This window comes from Condylura cristata, unplaced genomic scaffold (genome assembly GCF_000260355.1).
Source record: "Condylura cristata isolate star-nosed mole 26May11 unplaced genomic scaffold, ConCri1.0 scaffold00017, whole genome shotgun sequence".
Lineage (NCBI taxonomy): Eukaryota > Metazoa > Chordata > Mammalia > Eulipotyphla > Talpidae > Condylura > Condylura cristata.
In genome coordinates, this window is record NW_004567118.1 from 11,713,467 (window position 1) to 11,734,735 (window position 21,269).

Genomic DNA, 21,269 nt, shown 5'->3' on the forward strand with positions numbered 1-21,269 from the left:
TTCTTTTCCCCAAGCCTCACTGGTCTTGGTAGGAAACAATCAAATTTATGGTATCAGTCATATTGGTGATTGACTCCCACAGTCCTGGAGGACCAAAAATGTCCTCTCTACCCTGCTTTTGAGGCGGTTCCTGCACCATTATTGAGCCACCACACTTTGTGCTACTGTTGTTACCCTTTATTCTACAATTTCCTTAATTTGTTCATTAATTCATCACCATGTATTTATTAAGTAACCTACTACTTAATGAATCATTAAACTACATTATTTCAAGTATTAGAAATTCAGTAATGGACAATATCCTCATGGAGCTTACATTCTAGTGAGGGAAACAAATAGTAAACCAATCATCAAACAAAAATATTGTGAATGTCAGAGATTCATGAGGGCTATGAAAGTCATATTGAGTTTCCAGAGACTACTTGGTTGGTATATATAGTTCTATTGGTCTTTTCTAGGGGTCAAAGTTTGCCAGTAGCAAGAAATTAATATACCTTACTGAACTTCAGTGCCACCATCAACATTTTTTAAAATATTGCTGGACTGTAGTAAGAATACAGACAAACTCTATCCCCAAGCAATCTGAATTCACCAAGAGGCAGATTATCATAGCTACTTCCTCCATTACATTTCACCCCATGAAGCACTTAACAATATCCTCTGTAGAAACTTCTAAGAGTCTAAGTGGACTCAAGTCCCTCTTTAGAATGATGCTAAGCTTTTTTATTTTATTTTTATAAGTAGGAACTTCCATCTTCATAGATCAGTAGTAAAAGGTGAAGAGACCCACTAAGCATTTCTGAAAAGACTATGTTGTAAGTTCAATAGAACTCAGGAGAATATAATAACACAGACATTTTAATGAAACTTGGAAAGGTACAAACTATGGAATATGTAAATTATAAGATTAAAGGAATATGCTATATCTCAGTTTGACTTGTAGAAGTCATCCCTGTCTGGATGAAAGTATTTGAGATCTGGCAACCCAACATGTTCCTAACAGTGGCCGAAGTTGAATCATAAATAACTTGCTAACCAGCTATGGAAAACTGCATCTGTGCCTATTCCAGCAAGGAATTTAGCAAGGACAAAATGATAAAGCCACTTAGCCTGCTCTGTCTCTTGGAGTGAAGACTAGGCTGGGCAAACCCTTTGTGTATTCCTTCACATCATTTCTAGTAGAAGACAGAGAGACTGCATACAGGAGAATGCTGTGAGGTCGCTAGAGCAGGGTTGAGCTGAGCAAAATGATATTAATTTCACCTCTGACACACCCATTACCCAGCCTGAGAGTTAACATCCCCCCATTCTTTGGGTGGGAAAAGGATAGCATTCTCTGCAAGAATAAAGTATGTAGCTGGAAACTTAAAAAGTCACTATTTATACTGCTCCCAGAGACAAAAGTCAAAGCGGCATCGTTAGTCCTTAGGAACTCTAAGTTTCAAGGTGGCCTGCTGAGGGTTTCCTGCTCCTGCCCTGAGGTCGCCCTACCTGGGTCTGTGGGCAGTCAGGCTAACAACATGCCTACAATAAGGAAAGCTGTGTTTTCTGACTTCCTTGGTTCTATGATTCATACTTTGTATCCTAGAAAAAAACTTTTTTAGAAGTAGAGAATTAAAAAATATATATTTTTGATATATATTTTATAATTCCATCCTCCATTCAACAAGCATTGACAACTTCCACTGTGTACCAAGTGCTGTGCCAGGACTGGATATCCAGAAAGGCACAGTCTTCTCACAGAGGCCTTGAATTCCAGTAGAAGATGCAGCCATCTATGTCTACAGTCCCAGTACAACGCAAGCTGTCCTAGAAGGGGTGGGTTGTTGAATTTCAGAGGAAAGATGCCTACTCCTTCCTTATCAAGATAATAGTTCAGCTAAATCTTGAAGGATAAATAAGCATTCAGAAAAGGAAATAAAAAGCAGAATGGGAAAGGGTAAGCATTATAAACAGAACATGTGCAAAGGCTCGGAGACCTGGGAAAATGTAGTTCAAGTAAGTAAACTCCTAGTAGCTCATGGTAACTTCTGATTAAGGCATTCAGGAAAAGTGACAGGGGCCAAAACTAAAAATTTTAAAGTGCAAAATCATGAATGGCCACTTAAGTCAACCTAAATGAGGTAGACTTTATCTGCTAAGCAATGGGGAGGCAAAATTAAGGAACAAAATGGTCTTACTCGTTTTTAGTAGTTCCATGGCGGGTGGATTGCAGAACAAAACAAAAGGCTGTGAGACAGTGAAGAGACTGGTCCAGGTGGGCAAAGAGGATAGCTTGAACCTAAGCATCCCTGTGGGGATGTGGAAGAGAAAACAGGCGCAAACGGAATTTAGGAGTTAAAATCAATAGGATTTTGTGATTGATTTAATGTTGTTGAAGAGCAAGATGAAGGAGACAGAGAGTCTGAATAGGGTGCTGAGATGGATATTGTTGCCATCTACCGAAACAAGAAATATATAATGGTGGGGGAGGGGACAGGCTTAGGGGAGGGGAGAGATGAGTTTAGTTTGACAAATGATGAGTTTTGAGGTGCCTGTGGGATATCTAGGCAGTGAGCCTAATGGAATCTAGGCCACGGGCTCACAAGAAATGGCACCGTCTCAACCCTCATTCGTAATGCCCATTTTTCATGATTTAGTATACCATTCCTGAATTCCAACTGTCAACTCATTCACGACCAGGAATCTTTAGAGGAGTATCTAGTGCCCAAGTTCTTTCTGACACAGGGCAAGGAATTATAGAACAAAACTGGCCCCAGAAGGTAATCTGATTGATTACTTAGCTTACAAACCAGATTGCATGACTCAGAATGATTAGGACTTTATCAAGTTAGAGATCTTTAGGGAAAACATTCTAACTATCATCTTATTCCAATATCTACCTATTAATTGACTCATTCTTCCTTGGGGGAAAAGTGTGAACAAAAATTTATTTTGCACCTGACATGTGCCATAGGTATGCTAGGTAATTTACCTATATTATTAATTCCAGATAAGCATTAACATCTCTTAGATATGAAGGAAATGATGCTCTTATTGGTTATACTCCTATTATCAAAAAGGCAATAAGAAAGCAGAACCATGGTTCAAACCCAGATCTGTCTGATATCTCAGCCTACTTTCCATTCCACTTACTCCTAGCCTGATCTCTAGAGTCAATGTTGGCTCTCTACTGGACAGAGAACTGCCTTTTAGTATATCACTATCTTGTAGAGAAAAAAGAGGGGAAGAAAACACCACAGAAAATTAGTCTTAGTTGGAGAAATACTAACAAATCATGTGGTTCAGAGAATGCATTATTGTAGCCTTTATACCATTTTGTCTGTAAAATGCATGTGATTCACATTAGAAAAAAATTAGAAGCTTCCAGTCTACCCTCCCCTCCTCAGTGATGGCTACCAAATGTATCATTGCTAAACCACAAAAGACTATGTTAAAGTAACATTTGTTAAAGTAACATTAAAGGCTCTGGATAAAAACCACTAGAACGAAAAAGTGAACTGTTGCAGTTGAAAGGTTCTCAGAGCTGCCTGTGGTGAGAGGCACGGGTGCTGTGGGCACTGGGGGACCACCCACTGATCTCTACTTGATCCAAGGCTCCCACCACAAGGAGACACAACAAGGGAAAGTTGTGGACACCCTGACGTTGTAGAATTCAGATGGGACTGATAGTGTTTCTTTTAAAGAAATTCCTCAGTGCCTCTCCCTATCTTCTCAGTTATGTTTCAGAAAGAAAAGGAAAAACTGATTTTTTCCCACTTCATTTAGAAATGCAGGCTGTGCTATACCTCTCTCTAGCCAAGAGAGGACATCTGTCAAGCACAAATGGGATATGATCCCTCCTTGAAAGGCAGAAAGACACATTCAGGGAGCTGCAAGGGTCAAGAGTAAGCTACAAGGTAATGGTGACTCCTTCTGAAATACATCTTTCAAACAGGAAGGTCAAAGAGCACCATGAGAAGAAAGAGAAGGGCAGTGACAGAGGGAAAGGAGACTTGGGCAGTCTTTCCTCCTCGTAACAGGGCATCATTTATTTGTTCATTCCCTCAATAAACACTAAGAAGCTACCATGTGTCTGGGCTTGAGAAGGTAATAGGAGACAGGGTTCCTGCCCTCAAATCACTATCTAACACTAAGGCAGACAAGTAAACACATAATTGCAATAGAGCAGGGTAAGTAAGTATCCTGACATATTTAGAGAGAGTGCTATAAGATGCCAAAAGAGAAAGAAACTAGTTCTGGCTGGAGGGGAGGAAGTATCAGTGAGATGTCACTGAGAAGATATTTAAGCTGAATCTTCCAGTATCAGAAGCAGCTGACCTGAAGTTACTGGTAAAGAATTGTATTTAAGGGTAAGAAAGACGCCAGCCTAAAAGTCTGGAAGTACAAAGGACTCAGAATGTGCTTAGCTTGACCACAACCAGGGTCTACGAAGGGGGAGGGGTGGAGCGTGGCTGTCTGATAGGAGCTATGACTGAAGACACAGTTAACTCACCTTTCACAGGAGTTCTCCTTGTAGTGGTAAGGCATTTTGATTTGATCGTGAAGTCAAGAGGTGTTCTGTCTTTCAGCAGAGAAGGAGCATGAAAAGTAGATCCTTTAGAGGGATTTGCTGAGAGGCTATATGAAATCAACTCTGTATGTCCGGCAAATCAGTGCTGAAGCAGAAGAGATGGAAAGGCAAGATAGACCCCAGAGAGAAAAATCAACTCTAGAACAGAGACTACCCAAATGGAGAAACAGGGCACACAGCCTGAATGAGCCTCACCTAGTCTTCCCTTCAACTTGCATATGAGGGAAACAAACAATGCAGGTTACTGTTATGCTCAACTAGAGTCAGTCTAGGAAGAAATCAAGCAAAGAAGCAGCCTGTGGTAAGATGTGAATTGTATGTGCACAGAAATTTCTCAGTGTGCAGAGATTGGGGCTTCTTCACTGAAGCCTAGAGATGACAGCTTGCCCCATTGTGAAGTAGCATGGGTTTAGCTTCATGAAATGGTCAGGTCTGAATCTTCAGAGCAGAAGCCCCAGAGTAGTATGTTGATGTTTTTGTGAGAAGTCTCACTAAAGAAGCCAGAAATAAAAATATTTTTATAGAGTCGTTGAGTTATAATAGCCCTATTTCCCAACCATGGAATTATTGGTATTGGTCAGAGATACAAAAAGGTGCCTGGAGGTTGAGTCTCCAAATTTAACAATGCCCTAGAAAAGGCTGGTGCTTCACTATCTGAGCTGGGATGACTTTCTGATCCCACTAGAATCTGAAATCAAGAGCCAGTCAGAAGTATGAAATGCCTAACCCCCACAAGGCTCAGCCCCATATCCTCTGTCACTCTTCCATGAGGGAGGTGAAGGTTAGACTGCTGCCTCTGGCCTCTGGCCCACTATACATTGAGAAGGGTAGGCCACGACCACTGAAGACAAAAGTGTGTGTTAAGGCATCAACTCCATCATCCTTACCAGCTAGTTAAGAAAGAGAGACAGGTGGAACAGCAGAGCCCATCATAATAGATAGGTCTTTAGGGAAGTTTTCCAGTAAGAAGAAAAGATCTCAGGAGAAAAACTTATCTTTGTATCTTATGGAACATTTGGCTTTGGAAAGGAACAACTATGATGTTCACTCAAAATCAGACATGGAAATGAAAACTAGGTTTCAAATTGCTCTTTGCATTTTCTTCCTTTGAAGTGATGAGAAAACTTATTTTTCCAGATACACACACACACACATACACACATGCACACACTCACTCAAACCCAACTTAGGAGTTGAACATAAACTGCAGCTTGAGCCAACCCTACTTCCCCACACCTTACCAGGGCTCAGTAGACCTTAAAAGGGAATACTGTCTGACTAGTGCCAGACAACTGGCCCCTTAAGAACACATTTATCATTTATTTATGGCTTAATATTTTCCACTGATAGGATTAATAAATCAAGTTTTCATTCAACTTGTTTTCTCTGAGGTATGAATTTCTCTATTTTGATACCAAATCTTAACATGTTTTGTTATGCTTGTCTATTTTCCAGTTCATTTTTGCAGCTACAGGGAGAAATTTATTAGTCTATATTGCCGCCTTTCTGCTGTTATGGAGCTGGATTCTCTGAATACCCAACAGTCCCTAAGGGAAGCAATCTCAGACAGCGAGGTTGCCGCTGCCAAACAAAGACACCAGCAAGTTTTGGATTTCATTCAGGTAATTGTTTCTTCTGAGATAACAGGGAGGGGAAGGGGTTAGTATGGGGAAGAACAGCAATCTGGGCTGAATTAAACATCAGAGTATGCAAGTAGCCACTGATTTCATTAAAATGTGGGACTTGGGGAAATGTGAGTTTTAAAACCAAGGCTTAAGAAAAAGCTGTAGATAAATCAAAGTAAGAGCTGCACCAGCCAATGGGGAAGAGGCTATCAGCGGCATCTCATATGGAAGAGAAATCTCACTGCCAGGTGTAGTGGTGAGAATATAATTACCCAGTGGCCCATTGACAATTCCAGCAGAAAGAAAAATTGAAACTCAGATACCCCAAAGCAAAAGTGAAGGAAATAACCCATAGTTTATGTTGACCCAAGATTAGTCAGACCTAAGATTCTTCATGCTTTCTTTCTAGCAGAGTTGACATGTTAATGTGTGACTCAATTAGAAAATGTGTTCCCTGTCCACAGTCTTGTCTGGAAAAAGCTTAGTTGACACCTCAGGAAAAAGTGAAAGAGTTTATATCAGTAGTCAAGAGAATTTGGATCTGTTTCGAAAATGCTTCTAAATCCCTTGGGCAAATCTTATGATTTTGTATCTATGAGTTACCCAACTCACAAAATGAGCATAACAACAATACCACCTGGTAAATATCACTATAACATAAATTCAGATCAATTTGATAACTACCAGGTATCAGGCACTGTACAGGAGATACAGAGTTGAATTATACACAGCCCCTGAGCTTAAGGAATTTTAAATCCATTAAGTTAGACAAAAGAAATGTGTGCAAATACTATTTGCAAAATGTTAGTTGCCAAAGGGAAGTATAAAAAAAGAAGTTCTGTGTCAGTACAAGGAATTAAAATTTCCTTGCATGTGTAGTTATAAGAAAGATTGCCATAAAGGGTATAATTGGTACCTGAGCTGGGCATAGAGGGATAAGTGAGACTATAGTGAGGAGAAATAAAGTGAGGGGCATTTGATGAAAAACTATACACAGATAAGGCAGAGAGTAGAAAAACAGAATTTGGGGAATGATGACCTGTACTATGGGAACATAAACTGAGTGAAGGTTAAGAGTGAGAAATTAGATAAGAATGATCGTAGTAATTAAATCAAATGACAAAGACTTTTAAAGAACAAAGTACAAAATTTGCACTTTATTCTGTAGCAAATAGCACCTATATAGATTTGTAGGAAAGTAAGTTAGAGATGCTCATAACTTTTGGGGTAGATTGAAGAAGGGGGTGGTGTCCTACCCAGATGTACGGTAGGACCAAATTGGTCATTCACAGTAAGCAAGCACCCAGGCTATGGAATTACGGAGAAACTAAGGGCAGGGAGAGCACATAAGGACTGCTACACAACTATTTAGGCAAGAAATAACAAAGACCTAACAAGAGGAAATGCTAAGAATTTGGAACAAAAAAAAAATCTAAGTTCCTATCTCCTCACCTATGAAGTAGGGATGATAATAATATATTACTTCATGGTGTTACTAAGGAATTCAACAAGGTAATGCATATAAAAGCATTCAACAAAGTTCCTCAGACAATAGGTATATAATGAATTGTATATTCATTTTGTTTTGTTATTCATTAATAAAAAGGGGAAAATTTTGAAAACGTGGATATACAAGATTTCTGAATACTCCAAAGAAGATACTGCAATATACTTGCACTGTAGTTAACAAGCAAATCTTTAAGATTATTTTACTTCTCTCATCCATATCTTGGGTGACCTCTCAGGTGAAAAATAAACCTTTCAAAAAATTACTTGCTCTCTTAACCTGAACATATAGTATTTAAAATTCAAGTTTACATCATTTGCTCTATTTCCAGTAAAAATGGACCATAGATGGGGAGAGGTGAGGAAAGGAAGAATGAAGCATGAGAATATGAAAAACTGGCTTATCAAATTTGAACCCAATAGAGGGAACAGTGGAGCATATTAAGATTAATGACCAGAAGTCGATTAGCATACATTTTTAATTCTGATAAACTTTGGAGTATCAAGCAGTTCATTTGCTTTCCAGGGGCCTCAGCTTCTTCATGTGTAAAATGAAAAGACTGGAGTAGATGATGCTAAGGGCCTGACTGGCACTAACATTTTATGATTTAGCAACTATAAATATGTTTAGAGAAGCCCTTGATTTAGGTTCTGTTTCTGCTTTATTCCACTTCAGCCTTCCTGAAGCCAGTGTGTTCATCCAACAAGAAGGCTGACTTCCCTGAGTCTGTCACAATCTCAACCCCTCCAGGAGTCCCTGGCTCCTTTCTCTTTCACTTAGTCTAGGGCTCCACGGCCTTTTTCTCTTTTCCTTTCATCACACCAGTAAGTGGAATGGATAAAGGCAGGCCAGGCCAGGCTAAGCATTCTTCAAAGTTCTAGTCTTCTCTGGTCTCCCAAAGCAAGAAACTTGAGAACCCCCTCTACAAACTCTCCTTCCAGTCAGTCAGTTCCCAAAAGATTCAAAAAATAACTTCTCAGCCAGGGTAAAAGCAGACCATTGGTACCCATAGTCTTCAATGGGCTGCTTGCTTCACCCAACCTGGAGATCTTCACGAGCCCGGAGAAAATATCAGCTCTCGCCTTATCTATGTTGGGCTTCTCGATCTCTCTGTCTCAGAATAAAAACCAGCTGCAGCCACCGGTGTTCACAGCTCAGCCCACCACACACCATCACCGGCGGAGAGGACCGCCAGCCGTGAGAGCATTGGTATGATTCCAGATCTAAGACAGTGTTGAAGTCACTACACAAACCAAACATTGTAAAGAGCAAGGGAGTCTATGTAAATACAGTGAGGAAAAGACGCCAAAGAGTGCAGCCAGCAAGGGGGAGGGTCGGGCCCGGGAGGTGGAGAAAATCACAGATAAGGTATACTGGCTTACAGACAGCACACACAGCAGAAATGTCAAGTGGTAGAGACGTGGAGCTTGGCATATTTTGAGCTGCTAAAGCGTAAAGGGCAATTAGGCTATAATTTATATACTGTAATGCTTCAAATGCTCCTAAGCTGTTATAGAAGCACAGCTCATTAAATATAGCCAATCTATCATCCCCTCAAGCACCTTGTAACTGTGCTGTGAGAAAACCAATCACCTTTACATTTTAATAAAAATATTATCTTGCCTGAGTATAGAGAAAGGGGTATGATTTATGGGATGAAAACCAACAATTTTTAAGGTCAGAGTGAGAAATGGATGCAGAACTTTTAACCAACAAACCTAGAGAGTTCATGGTCTTTCTTTTTAAAAATATGTCAGCAAGTCTTTAGAAGCTGAATTTGGGCCTTAAAATCAGGGGGATTATGTTGTCAGTTATTTTTAGATCAACAGTATAAGGTAAAATGGGTGAAAATTGCACCTCTTTTAGCGCTACTTAGCAAAGTCTCTTAAACTTAGTTCACAGGCCTCCTGTACCTGTTTTTCATTTCTCTTGTTAGGACCTCTTCACTTCAGCACTGAGAAAAGTTAAGAAGTTAAGAGGCTAACACTAATTCTATACATAATTTTATTTATTATTTTTTTATTACAAAGTTTATTTTTACATCATTTTGCACATTGGTTTTTCCATCTCGATTGTAATCCCCACGGGTTTCCCATCATCAAATCACCCCTGTGCCACCACCATAGTCCCATGCATTTCCCTCCCTTCTCCCCCCTCCTTTTTTGATCCCATTCCCCACTCCACCTCCACAGAATGTCTCTGGTATATGGTTGTTCATTATTTTTGTTATTTTCTCGCCTGGTCCATTATACTCCTGCTATGAGTGAAACCATCTGGTATTTTTCTTTCTCTTTCTGGCTTATCCCACTAAGCATGATCTTTTCCAGCTCCATCCAAGTTGCTGCAAAAGACATGTGTTTCTCTTTTTTGGTTGCTGAGTAATATTCCATTGTATATATGTACCACATCTTTCTAATCCAGTCATCTACTTTTGGGCATTTGGGCTGCTTCCATGTTTTTCCAATTGTAAATAAACCAGCAATAAACATGGGGTTACAAGTATCTTTTTCAATCAGTGTGTTTGTGTCTTTTGGGTAGATACCTAGGAGTGGGATTGCTGGGTCGTAGGGAAGCTCCATTTTTAGCAGTATACATAATTTTAACAATGTCTGTACTACATCTTACTATCTATTCTCAGTAGTATGAATGAAACACTATTACCCCCCCCAAAATAAGTAGATTGTTATTAAAAATTGTATTAGTTTCCCAGGATTGTTGTGACAAATTACCACACACTGAAGAGCATTAAAGCAACAACAGTTTATTCTTTCATGATTCTGGAGGACAGAAATCTGAAATCACGGTGGTGCTAGGGCCACACTCCCTCTGGAGGCACTGCAGGAAATCTCTTCTCAATTTCACCTGCTTCTGGGAGATTTGGCATCTTTGAACTTGAAGTCACATCACTTCAATCTCACTTCTGTGGCCACCATCCACTAAACCTCTCTCTAAACTCTTACTAATGCTCTTATGAGACATTTGTCATTGGAATTAGGACCCCCAGATAATCCAAGGTAAATTCTTCCTCAGAATCCTTAACTTAATCACATCTTGTGCCACATAATATTTACACTTTAATTCCAAAGATTAGGTCTCTTGGGAAGTAACCTTCAGACCACCACAGTATACATGATCATGATAACAATTCAGACTCTATATATAGTTTACAAAGTGCATTAACTTACAATATCATTCTTAATCCTCATAACTCTGTTCGGGGGTAGAGATCTAGAGAATTAGGTAACCATTAATCTACTGAGCAATTCTTTAGTAACTCCTCTGCACAGCCAAGGGTCTCAGTCCTGGGCAGGCACTGTGAAAACTGCCCACAGCTCGATAGTACATTTAAAATAATCTTGAGATGGGAGTATATACTGCATGAGATATGGCCAATCAAGGCCACATGGTAGAGTAACAATACCATCAAGGTCGTGTGTTTCAGGTGCATCTGGGACTCCCACTTGGTCTTTATCCACTGCATTTCAGAGTTCTCCTTTAAAATAGCTCAGTTTCTCATCATGGGCTCAACCTCCCACTCCACTTACCAAGCTACCAAAGTCCAAATCTCAGTTTTGTTCTTTCATTCCATCCCTGAATATTCTGATAAATCCTGTAAGCCTAAAACAGAACTGGAAATCAAGGGAAGGTGGCAACTGACCGCACAGCGGCATCCACTGGCTCATAGCAGCTTGCCTGTTTCTCAACATGGCAGATTGTCAGTTTCAGACAATGCCTGTCACTCAGCATGGAGACAGTCCACTTCAGACAATGCCTGTCACTCAGCATGGCAGACAGTCAGGTTCAGACACCACTGTGTCTGTTGGAAGCTCCAGGTTTGTGGCTATTCTCAAAGAGTGGGGTTCTGGAAATATTTTTCTATTTTAATGTTTTTCTATTTCAGAAAAAAAAACACATTTCAATGAACAAAGTTAAAATCATATAGAGAACCACAAAAACATAACTTCCCCAGAAATAACTGATTCTATTACACCAAATGTATATAATTTTCCTATAAATACTAAGTACTTAAAAAAACTTAATACTAGTATTTTATAAACCTACATCACTCACTTACCTAAATAGTCTGCTATTCCAGTTATTCCATTGTTTAGATATCCTATAATCTATTTAATTACTTTCCTTTCCCATGACTATTTACATTGATTCCTCATCTGTGAAATAGAAGAATTCATCAGTTAGATCCATCACCTGATTTACAGTAGAAAAGCAACTATGGTCACATGAGGGGGGCAGAAGGCAAGGTTGTTTAAATCTCTTCCATTTCTTTCAAAACCCCACCAAAAGTGAAGTCTGTATGTATTGCATGCATGTTTCTGAGTGCCGCTATATCCGCACGTATAAGGTTTAAGTACAGATTAAAGGCCTAAATAAGAAATTTAAAAAATAAAATATAACACAAATAAATAAATCTCGAAAAAACTCCAACTTTACCATATAACTTCCCTAATGAGTATTTCAGATATTCCAAGAATTTATTAGCACTTATGTGTGAGAAATATACCATACAAAACTATAAAGCACTTTCAAATTTGTCATTTCACCCAATCATCATAATAATCCTGTGAAATAGAAGAGATATTTTGTCCACACTTTACGAATGTGGCAGCAGACTCAAAGAGGTCGCCTGACTTTCCAAAGGCTTACAGAGCTACTGAGGTTTGGATCCCAGATGGAACCCAGGTCTTCCACGATTTCCCCTAAACAACATAGCCTCCCCATGTAAATTAACAAAGACCCACAAGATTAACAAGAAGTATCTCTGACCTAGCAGACCTATGTGGAACATATTTCATTCTTGATCAAAACCAATGGATTACCTTTGACTCTCATGGAAACTTGTTCCACTTTGTTGTTTGATACCGTAATGTCTTTTACCATTTTATTCCAAAGCAAATAGATGAAGTCTGGCGTGAAATGAGGTGGATCATGGATGCTCTACAGTATGCAAGATACAAACAGCCAAATGCCGGCTTGCCCATCACTAAACTGCTTGACCCCTCAGACGAGCAGAGCCTAAAGAAGATCAACTCTACATCATCACATATAGATTGTCTTCCATCCCCATCCCCATCCCCAGAGATGCACAGAAGAAAAGCAGTGAGTGGTAAGCAATAAGACTTAAAGTTCTACATTTCCATCATACATACTTGGTCCTGCCTCTGCTGATGAGGGTTTTTTGTGCTGAGGTATTGGTTCCAGTGAGCAGTAGGAAATACTGTTCTATGATAAGAGTACAAAAATATAAAGGAGCAGTGAAGGAATCAGAAACTAATCTGAGATCAATATTAGGGGTGGTAGATTCTGTCCAGTTCTTGTTCAAGCTTCCAGATACAAAATAAGTAGGGGATGAGCCTTCAGGATGCAGAATGGAGATGGCTCGCAAGGCCAGGTGAGGGCCCGGTCAGCCAAGGGAATCTGACAAAAACCAAGTAAGAAAGGAGAACAGGTCCACACTCTAGTAAATAGGGCCTGAACAGGAATTGGGCAGGTATTAGGCCCCAGTCTGGCTAAGAGTTCAGGCAAACTTCCCACCCTCAGGACACCTATGTCCTGGGGTGGGAGGTGGGAGAGAGAAACCTTGGATAAACTAAAATCCTGACACTGAGGCCAAATAAATCAGTTAGATCCTGAATACAACAAGAGGAGACAACAAGCTGGAGGTGCCTAGCAATTAACTCTTGGGAATTAAGTTTGAGTTTATAGGAAAAATGCTAACCAAAAAAAAAAAAATGGATGGGTTAACACAAATCTCTACAAAACACCTTTATGCGTATAAGCACACAAGAAGTGTACCAGTCAAAGGCAATATAATGCTCTTGCCTAGGACATGAAACCATATGTCTAGCCAATTCAAATAACAGCATTCAAAGCATCTTTTATTTTATTCTGTAGCTCATAAGAGCCCCCATTTTTAAACAGTACAATAACAATAAAACCCAGTTCTGAAATGTGGGCTTGCCCTATAGGGGGCAGCATGGTGCAACATAAAGACCTGGGGTTTACTGTGGAAGGCAGAGCCCTGGATTCAAATCTCTGCTTTGCTTTGCTAGCTGTATGAATTTGAATAGATTACTGCTTCTGAGTCCCTGTTTCCACATCTTAAATGAGAATCATAATATCACACTTTGAAGAGCTGTTTGTAAATAAATAAAAGTAGCCATGCTAGAGATGTATGGCATATAATATACAATACATTGTGCAATTATAGTTAAGCTTACTGTTCTTATTATAGAAAACATTAGCAAGGATATGAGCCTTTTCTATAAGTGAGTTTGTCTGTGTCATCTATTTTAAATGCCTCAGTTCCTAAAAATCAAAACTGGACAGGGAAAGAATTTGAGCGGCAGCTCACTTATATTACAAAAGGTCCTATGATCTACCAAGTTCCTCATGTATACATTTTTATATTACCACGGATTGAGAATACTAATAAAACACCACCCCTGCCAGAAACTAGTTTAATGAGAGAGACACATATTAACCAAAAATTTCATGATAATTTGTAAGTACTATGATAAGGGCATGTATATGGCATCTATTAGAGTTATTGACCATAAACTCTTAAGATCAAAGATCACTTAGTAAGGAGATAAAAGAATCAAATATTGAGGGTAAGCAAAATTTGATTAAAGAAAAGAATATTATAGGCAGAGAAAACAGAACATATAATTATGCTATAGTTCAGGAAACTGTAGGCAGTCTGAAGCCAAGAGTCAAAGGCATTGTTCATCTTTTTTTTTTTAATTGAAAAAGTATTTATTGGTTACCCACCAATAAATTCTTTCAGGTATTCTTCAAAGTAACAGGAATATAGTAATAAAGCAAAATCTCTGCTCCCAAAGAGTATACATTCTAGAAAGAGTGACAATGAAAGCATAAACAAGGTAATTTCAGATAGTGAAAATTCCAGTGAACCAGAAGACACAAAAACAGCAATCAGGGTGGGCAGAGAACATGTTGAACTCACTAGGATGGTCAACAGGAACCTATCTATGAATGATACATTTGAACCCATCACTGAAAAAGAAATGTGAAGAGCTCTCAAAATAATGGAAAAATTTGGAATTGAAACATTCCAGGCAACAAAACAGCAAAAGACCCTGAGATGGATGAGGGATGGAAAGGCTATCCCAAGGAGCCAAGTGAACAAAGGGGTTAGTGGTGAGAGAGAGGGTAGAGAGAAAGGCATGGACCAGATCAGAGGGCTCTGAACACCATGGTAAGTAGTTAGGGTTTTATTCTACTTGTGATAGACAGTAACTGGTGACTTTAAAGTATTGATGTCTTCTGAATTACTGTTTAACATTAAATCTGGCTATGTATGAAGAGAGCACAGAGAAGCAATACTAGAAATATGGAAATCAACTAGGAAACTATAAACAGAAGAAATACCAAGTTTTTTGTCTTGGGTGCCTCAGGATATCATGATGTCATTTACCAAAAAAGAAGGGGAAGAAAAGGTTACATAGGAGAAACAAACTTGGGTGGTTGAGCATGCTGAAGTTTAGTTAGCTCAGAATATTACACACACACTAAAAAAAAAATGTCCAGGAGAAAACAAGCTATCAGGGGTCTGGAGCTTAGAAAAGAGAACTGGACTGATACATTTAAGAACCGTTGACATATGAATGTTGTTACTGAAAATGCTTGGGAATCCCTGGAGAGTAGGTGGATTAAGAAGAGGAAACTATGGAAGGACCCCTGTGGAAAGCCATAGCAAGAATCCTTAGACTAAGAAGGAACAACCAGAGAATGAAGATTTAAAAAAAATAAAATACCAAAAGATGATTACAGGTTAAAATCTGGAGTGAAAAAAAAATACTGATTTGTTTTGAACAAGGAAGTCATCAGTAATTTTTTTAAATTAAAGTAATAATGATTTGCAACATTACATAGGTTTCAAGTATATAACATTAGCAATCAGTATGTATATATAATACATTGTTTGCTGTCCTACACCATACACATGACTCTTCACCAATATTTTGTCCTACACCATACATGTCTCCCTTCACCAGTAATTTGTTCTTACAGTCTAAGGGTTTGTTTTCACTTTGTCTGGTCATTAGTTTTATCTCCAATGTGAATGAAATCTGTATTACTAGCATAATACTCTCACAATCTGTTCACATTGTTGCAACCAGGGTTTCATCTTTTTTATGGCTGAATAGTAGTCCATTGTGAATATACATCATATCTTCTTTACCTAATCATCTACCAATGGGCGTTTAAGTTGTTTTCAACATTTGGTTGTTACGAATATGCTGCAGTCATAGTTATCTTGACAAATGCAGAATGTAGAGGGAAGGAGGTAGAGGCTGAACATAAGGAGATCAGGGAATGGATGGGAAGGAAGAAGTGGAACCAGCAAGGGTATACTCTTCAAACATCTTGGCTGTGATACAGAAAAAGGAGGACCATCGTTAAAGAGGGATAGAGTTGAAAGACATTTTTAAAAGGCATAATAGGTATGTCCTCTGTTGTGCCGCAATTCATTTAATTCTACAAACAACTCTTCAAGTCTACTTCCTTCTATTCTCACAGCCCTGCCCTCTCTCTGCTCACAGAACATACCCAGTGTGTAATCTTCTCTTGGTTCAGGGTTCTAAGTAGGTCCCCTGGCTAGATGAGGGTGTCCTTTCCTGTACCACAGAAGTGCCAGACTCACGTTGGCCAGAGGACCAATTACACACACTCCCTGCTGGGAGGATCTGGCCAATTGCATTCAGATTTTAATGTTAACTTAAAATGTGAGTGATCATCATTCTGTTTCTTAAAATATAACTCTCTCCTGGGTCCATTTATTTCTCTGAAGCCAAGATTCCATGGTCTATGAAACACAAAGTGGAGGACAGCAAATGAAAAATGGAACCCAGTGACAGGGAAACGTTGAGAGCTGGGAAAACATTTAATGTCGTATCCCCTCACAAAATCATTTCAGAGCAATGAAATCTGCTCCTGCTTACTCTGTCCTCTCCATTAGTGTGGCCACTTGGAATTGTTTGGAAACCATTTATGAAAGTGGGGGGGGAATCAAATTTAGAGAAACATCCCCACTGGGTTGTTCACAGGGCAAAGTTTGCAACACAGTTCCATTCTGTGTGGGTAGAACTTAAGGAGCTTGCTGGAAATACAGAGACTATCACAAACCGAGTGTCCAGTGCCAGCCTAAGATTTCATTGTAAGGCTGTTGAGTACCTTGGATTTGTTTGTGTGTCTACAGATACACACTGTTATGGGGGCAGAACTCTAACTTACTTCCCATTTCTGTGTGGTTTTCAAACACAAAGTAGAACTCCTCAACTTACTTCCCATTTCTGTGTGGTTTTCAAACACAAAGTAGAACTCCTCTGAGTCAATTAAAATTAAGCATTTCCCAAGGACCCAAGGGGGAAAGTTGGCTCCTACAGAAGGCAGCTCAAGGCAGGGGGTGGAATGATTGGTCCATCACATGGGTATTTTTTCTCCCACTCCTTTTCTGTGGTATAGTGGTCACAGGCAGCAGCAATTTTTTTTTCCAATACTGCTCTTTCTCCTAGTGACGCATGGGTGAGGCAACAGAGGGGAGGGAGACCTTATTTCCTTCAGATGCATTTGAAGATTATCCTGATCTTCCAGATGTAAATCTTCCTGGTAACCTTTTCCCAGATCTTGTCAAGAGCACGATGGCATAAAATTAACAGTTCAAAACAGAAGGAATCTGAAGATAGTGTTTTTCATGGGAAATTAGAAGGTGAACAAATCCCCAAGGTTCTACCCAAGACCTGATGAGCTAACTATTAAAACTATTATAAATATTTCAATTCTACTCATAGTGCTGAATAGAGTCAAGGAAGCAGGGAAAAAATGCAAACTTGAATAGTGACACATTCAAAATATGCAATTAGATTTTAGGGCAAACATTGCTTCTTTCTGTCCTGCCATGCCTGCTGCCTTTAATAGAAAAGCAATAGTTCTAAATCAAATATTCCTTCCTGAAATGTCATCTCTTCGTAATGCCCTCAAAATCCACATCACTCTACTCTGCTATTGTTGGCCTGATCCACAGAGACCAAGAGTTGCAACACCCATTACAATGGCAAGAAAGCCAAACTTCCTAAGCCAGCACTAATACTATGGGTAGAACTTTCATAAAACAGCTCCTGGGTCAACCAGAGGGGAAACTCCAGGTTCTACCAATGCTGGCGTGCCCACTGGGCCCTCTAAGGGAAATTGAGGAGCACAACCAGGTTTATTAAAATAACAACTGGGCAAGACTCCTACAGTGCTTAATGGAGCATATGGCCTAGATCTAGGGATGGAAGCTGCACTTGGCATTCTTTTCCAAGAAGGGAGGGAGCAGCAGTGGCCTAAGTCCCTGGAAACTCCTCAGTGCCCTGGCTGGCATCCTGGAGACATTCCCAGGTTGTTCTGGGAGGGGTATCCCATTCTAAGCAATAGGTTCCACTAAGTCTTATAATAAATAATACAACCACCATGGAAGTCAAATATTTAGATTCCCACTAGGGTAGTGTTTCCCAAGTGTGGCTCCTTGAACCAACAAGGTAACATTCACCACTCCAGATCCAAGGATGTTTTCATCTCCCTCCTGGGTTACTACAATTATAACCAGTTCTTTTCTTGATTTTCCTCCTGTCTCCCTTGCTCCTGGGAGCTACAGTAAAGAAGTTACATCATTTACTAATTCACTGCTAAATCTCAGTTAGTAAATAAAGTATTGGACTACATCACCACCAACAGACACAAAATACAAGAGGTTACTTTCCCCTTTATTATCAACATCATTCTCACAGCAAAAGTCTTAAAATATGTCTGATTACTAGTTTGTATTTTTAAGAGTCACCTCCATTTTCTATTTATTCTCTATTTAAGGATGGAAACTAACATAATAATCTTAATAGCATCTGTAGGTAAGGCACTTAGTATTTAACAAACTAATCCTCATAGCACTTTTATATAACTGGCAATAAAGTTACCTATCTGTTACAGATTTTTTTCAAAAGGTTTAGTGGGACTAGGTAATTTGCTAAAGATCTTACATACTGTTAAGGAGTAACACATGGCTTCAGTGTGGTGATTTTAAGGCACTTACTCCTTCTGCTACACCTGTGCTGACTCTTAAATCAAGCATCACCGGATATAAAGCAAAATTATATAGGTGACTGATTTCATGAATTTCTATACTAGATTAAGTAAATTAGATCTTTTCAGAGTTTATAATCTTGTTTTTATAAGGCAGTCAAATCTCATTCATTTTGTGCCCAGATTTCAACATTTGTTTGAGTTGTAATTCAACTCAACATACTTCACTAAGGGCCTTCTAGGTACCAAATACAATACAAGAGACTCATAATTCAATGATGACTAAGTCACAGTCTAGTTGGGATTGTCTTCATGACCTACTCATATGTCCATTATCAGATTAGAGGACCTGGGAAATAAAGAGGATTCTATCAATACATGCCCCTTTGCTTGACTGCTTACTTAATTCATTTCTTCATTGACTGACTTCTTCAACATTTACTTAAGCGAAGATGAATAAGACATATCCACCTGCCCTCTAGAATTCACAGCGCAATGAGGGAGATAAACATGCAAATGAATAATTTATAATAAGCCTTGATAAATGAAATAGTGTATACATTTTTATATTTTATTGCATGTGTATATGAAAAATATATATAGAAAGAGAAAAATCTGAGCAGAGTAAATCAGGTCAGAGACTGGGTGGGTCTTAGATCACGATATTCCACTGAAATATTATAATATCAGTCATTTAAAACACATCTCCTATATATTTTACTACCCTGAAAACAAATGTTCATTATTTCTGTTGAGAGGTCAAAATACAAACTGCTTTTGCAGAGTTCTTGACCTGACCATGGACTGAAAAGGAGAAGTAAGTGTGACAAACTCCTCAACGTTCCTTCTAGTTCAAGACTTCAAGTCATTTTTACTATAAGGCTTTTAGTGGGGTAAAGGTGATCCCCCTAAAAATGATAAGTTCATGGGTCCTCCCTGGTCGCACAAGAAATTAAGACAGGGTTAAAACACAACACTGTGAAGCACTGTAGAACAAGCTCAATCCCTGGACAGCGAGCTGACCCACATGGCACAGCAGACCTCTCCTGTCTCACCTGCTGCTCCTGTCAGCAGTGTATTTCAGTCAATCTGCCTGTTCTACTCCCCACACTGTCTCTGGTGACTCCTTTCAACCCCCAACCCCACCTCCACATCTCTAGCCTACACCCCAGCTCTTGTATGCATAAATAAGTAAATCTTAAAAAAAAAAAAAAGATAAGTTCACATCCTGGAACCTGTGAATAGGATTTCATCTTAATCTTTGTAGATGTGATTAAAAATCTGGACATGAGATTATCCTAAATTATCCAGTGGGTCCTAATCTAATGACTAGTATTTTTATAAGACACAAAAGAGAAGTCCCAAAGAAAGCCCAGGTGAAATGGAAGCAGAAATTGGGATAATGCCAACAACCATAAGAACCTGGAAGAGAAAAGAACGTTTTCTCTCATAGAGCCTCCAGAGCAAGTACAGCTCTGTGACACCTTAATTTTTTACTGTTGACTTCCAGAGTTGTTAAAGAATAAATTTCTATTGTTTCAAGTCACCCAAGTATGATAATCTGTTATAAAAGCCACAGGTAACTAATATAAGACCCAATATGGTTTTCTAGCAGCAGCAAGATTTTAATTACTATAACTCAATGTGGGTAACACATAAATTTTTCAGTGAACCAGGTCCCAGTCCTCAGGAAGCTCCCACAGAGAGCCATGGAAACACTAAGGTGAATGACAATAGAACCTGCCTTCAGACAAATCAACCTATCTTCCGACTCTGCCAATTATCAGCTATATGACTTGAAAATTTTAATAAACTTCAGTATTGTCATCTACAAAAGTTACAGAGATTGTTATAAACATTAAACAATATAAAGCACCTAGAACACTTAGCACAAAGGTTGGACCACAGAAAGCACTAAATAAATACCAGGTATTATTACTATTATGGGCATAAATGAATGCCAGGGACAATGGAAAAGGACGTTCAGCTAAAGACAATTATCCTGTCTTTACATAGATCTTATTTCAAGTGCAATTTCAGATCTTCAATTAATCTCTCTTTCTTATCAGCCTTTGGCACCTACCCCTGCCATCACCAGAAACAACTAACAGTTCTGAGATCCTGTGCACAATTTTTTCCCATTAAATATGGGTAAAATACTAAGACTTGTTTCAAGAAAATCAGTCATTCGACTCCAACATTTGTCTGTTTTCTCTCCTTTTAACCTACAAAGCTCTATCTTAGCCATGTGTCCATCTAGCTTTCTTACCGAAGACTCATGCAGCACTAATGCTCACAACTGATCACTCTCCCACGGTGACTTTCAACCTCACCATTCATATTTTCAAGAGGTCCCTTCCAGTGGTCCCTTCTTCTCTACCCACAAACACCTTCCCTCAACCCTGCTACACTACCAGGCTTCCAGTCCATCTCTTCCAGGATGTGTTGACCAAGCCTTCAA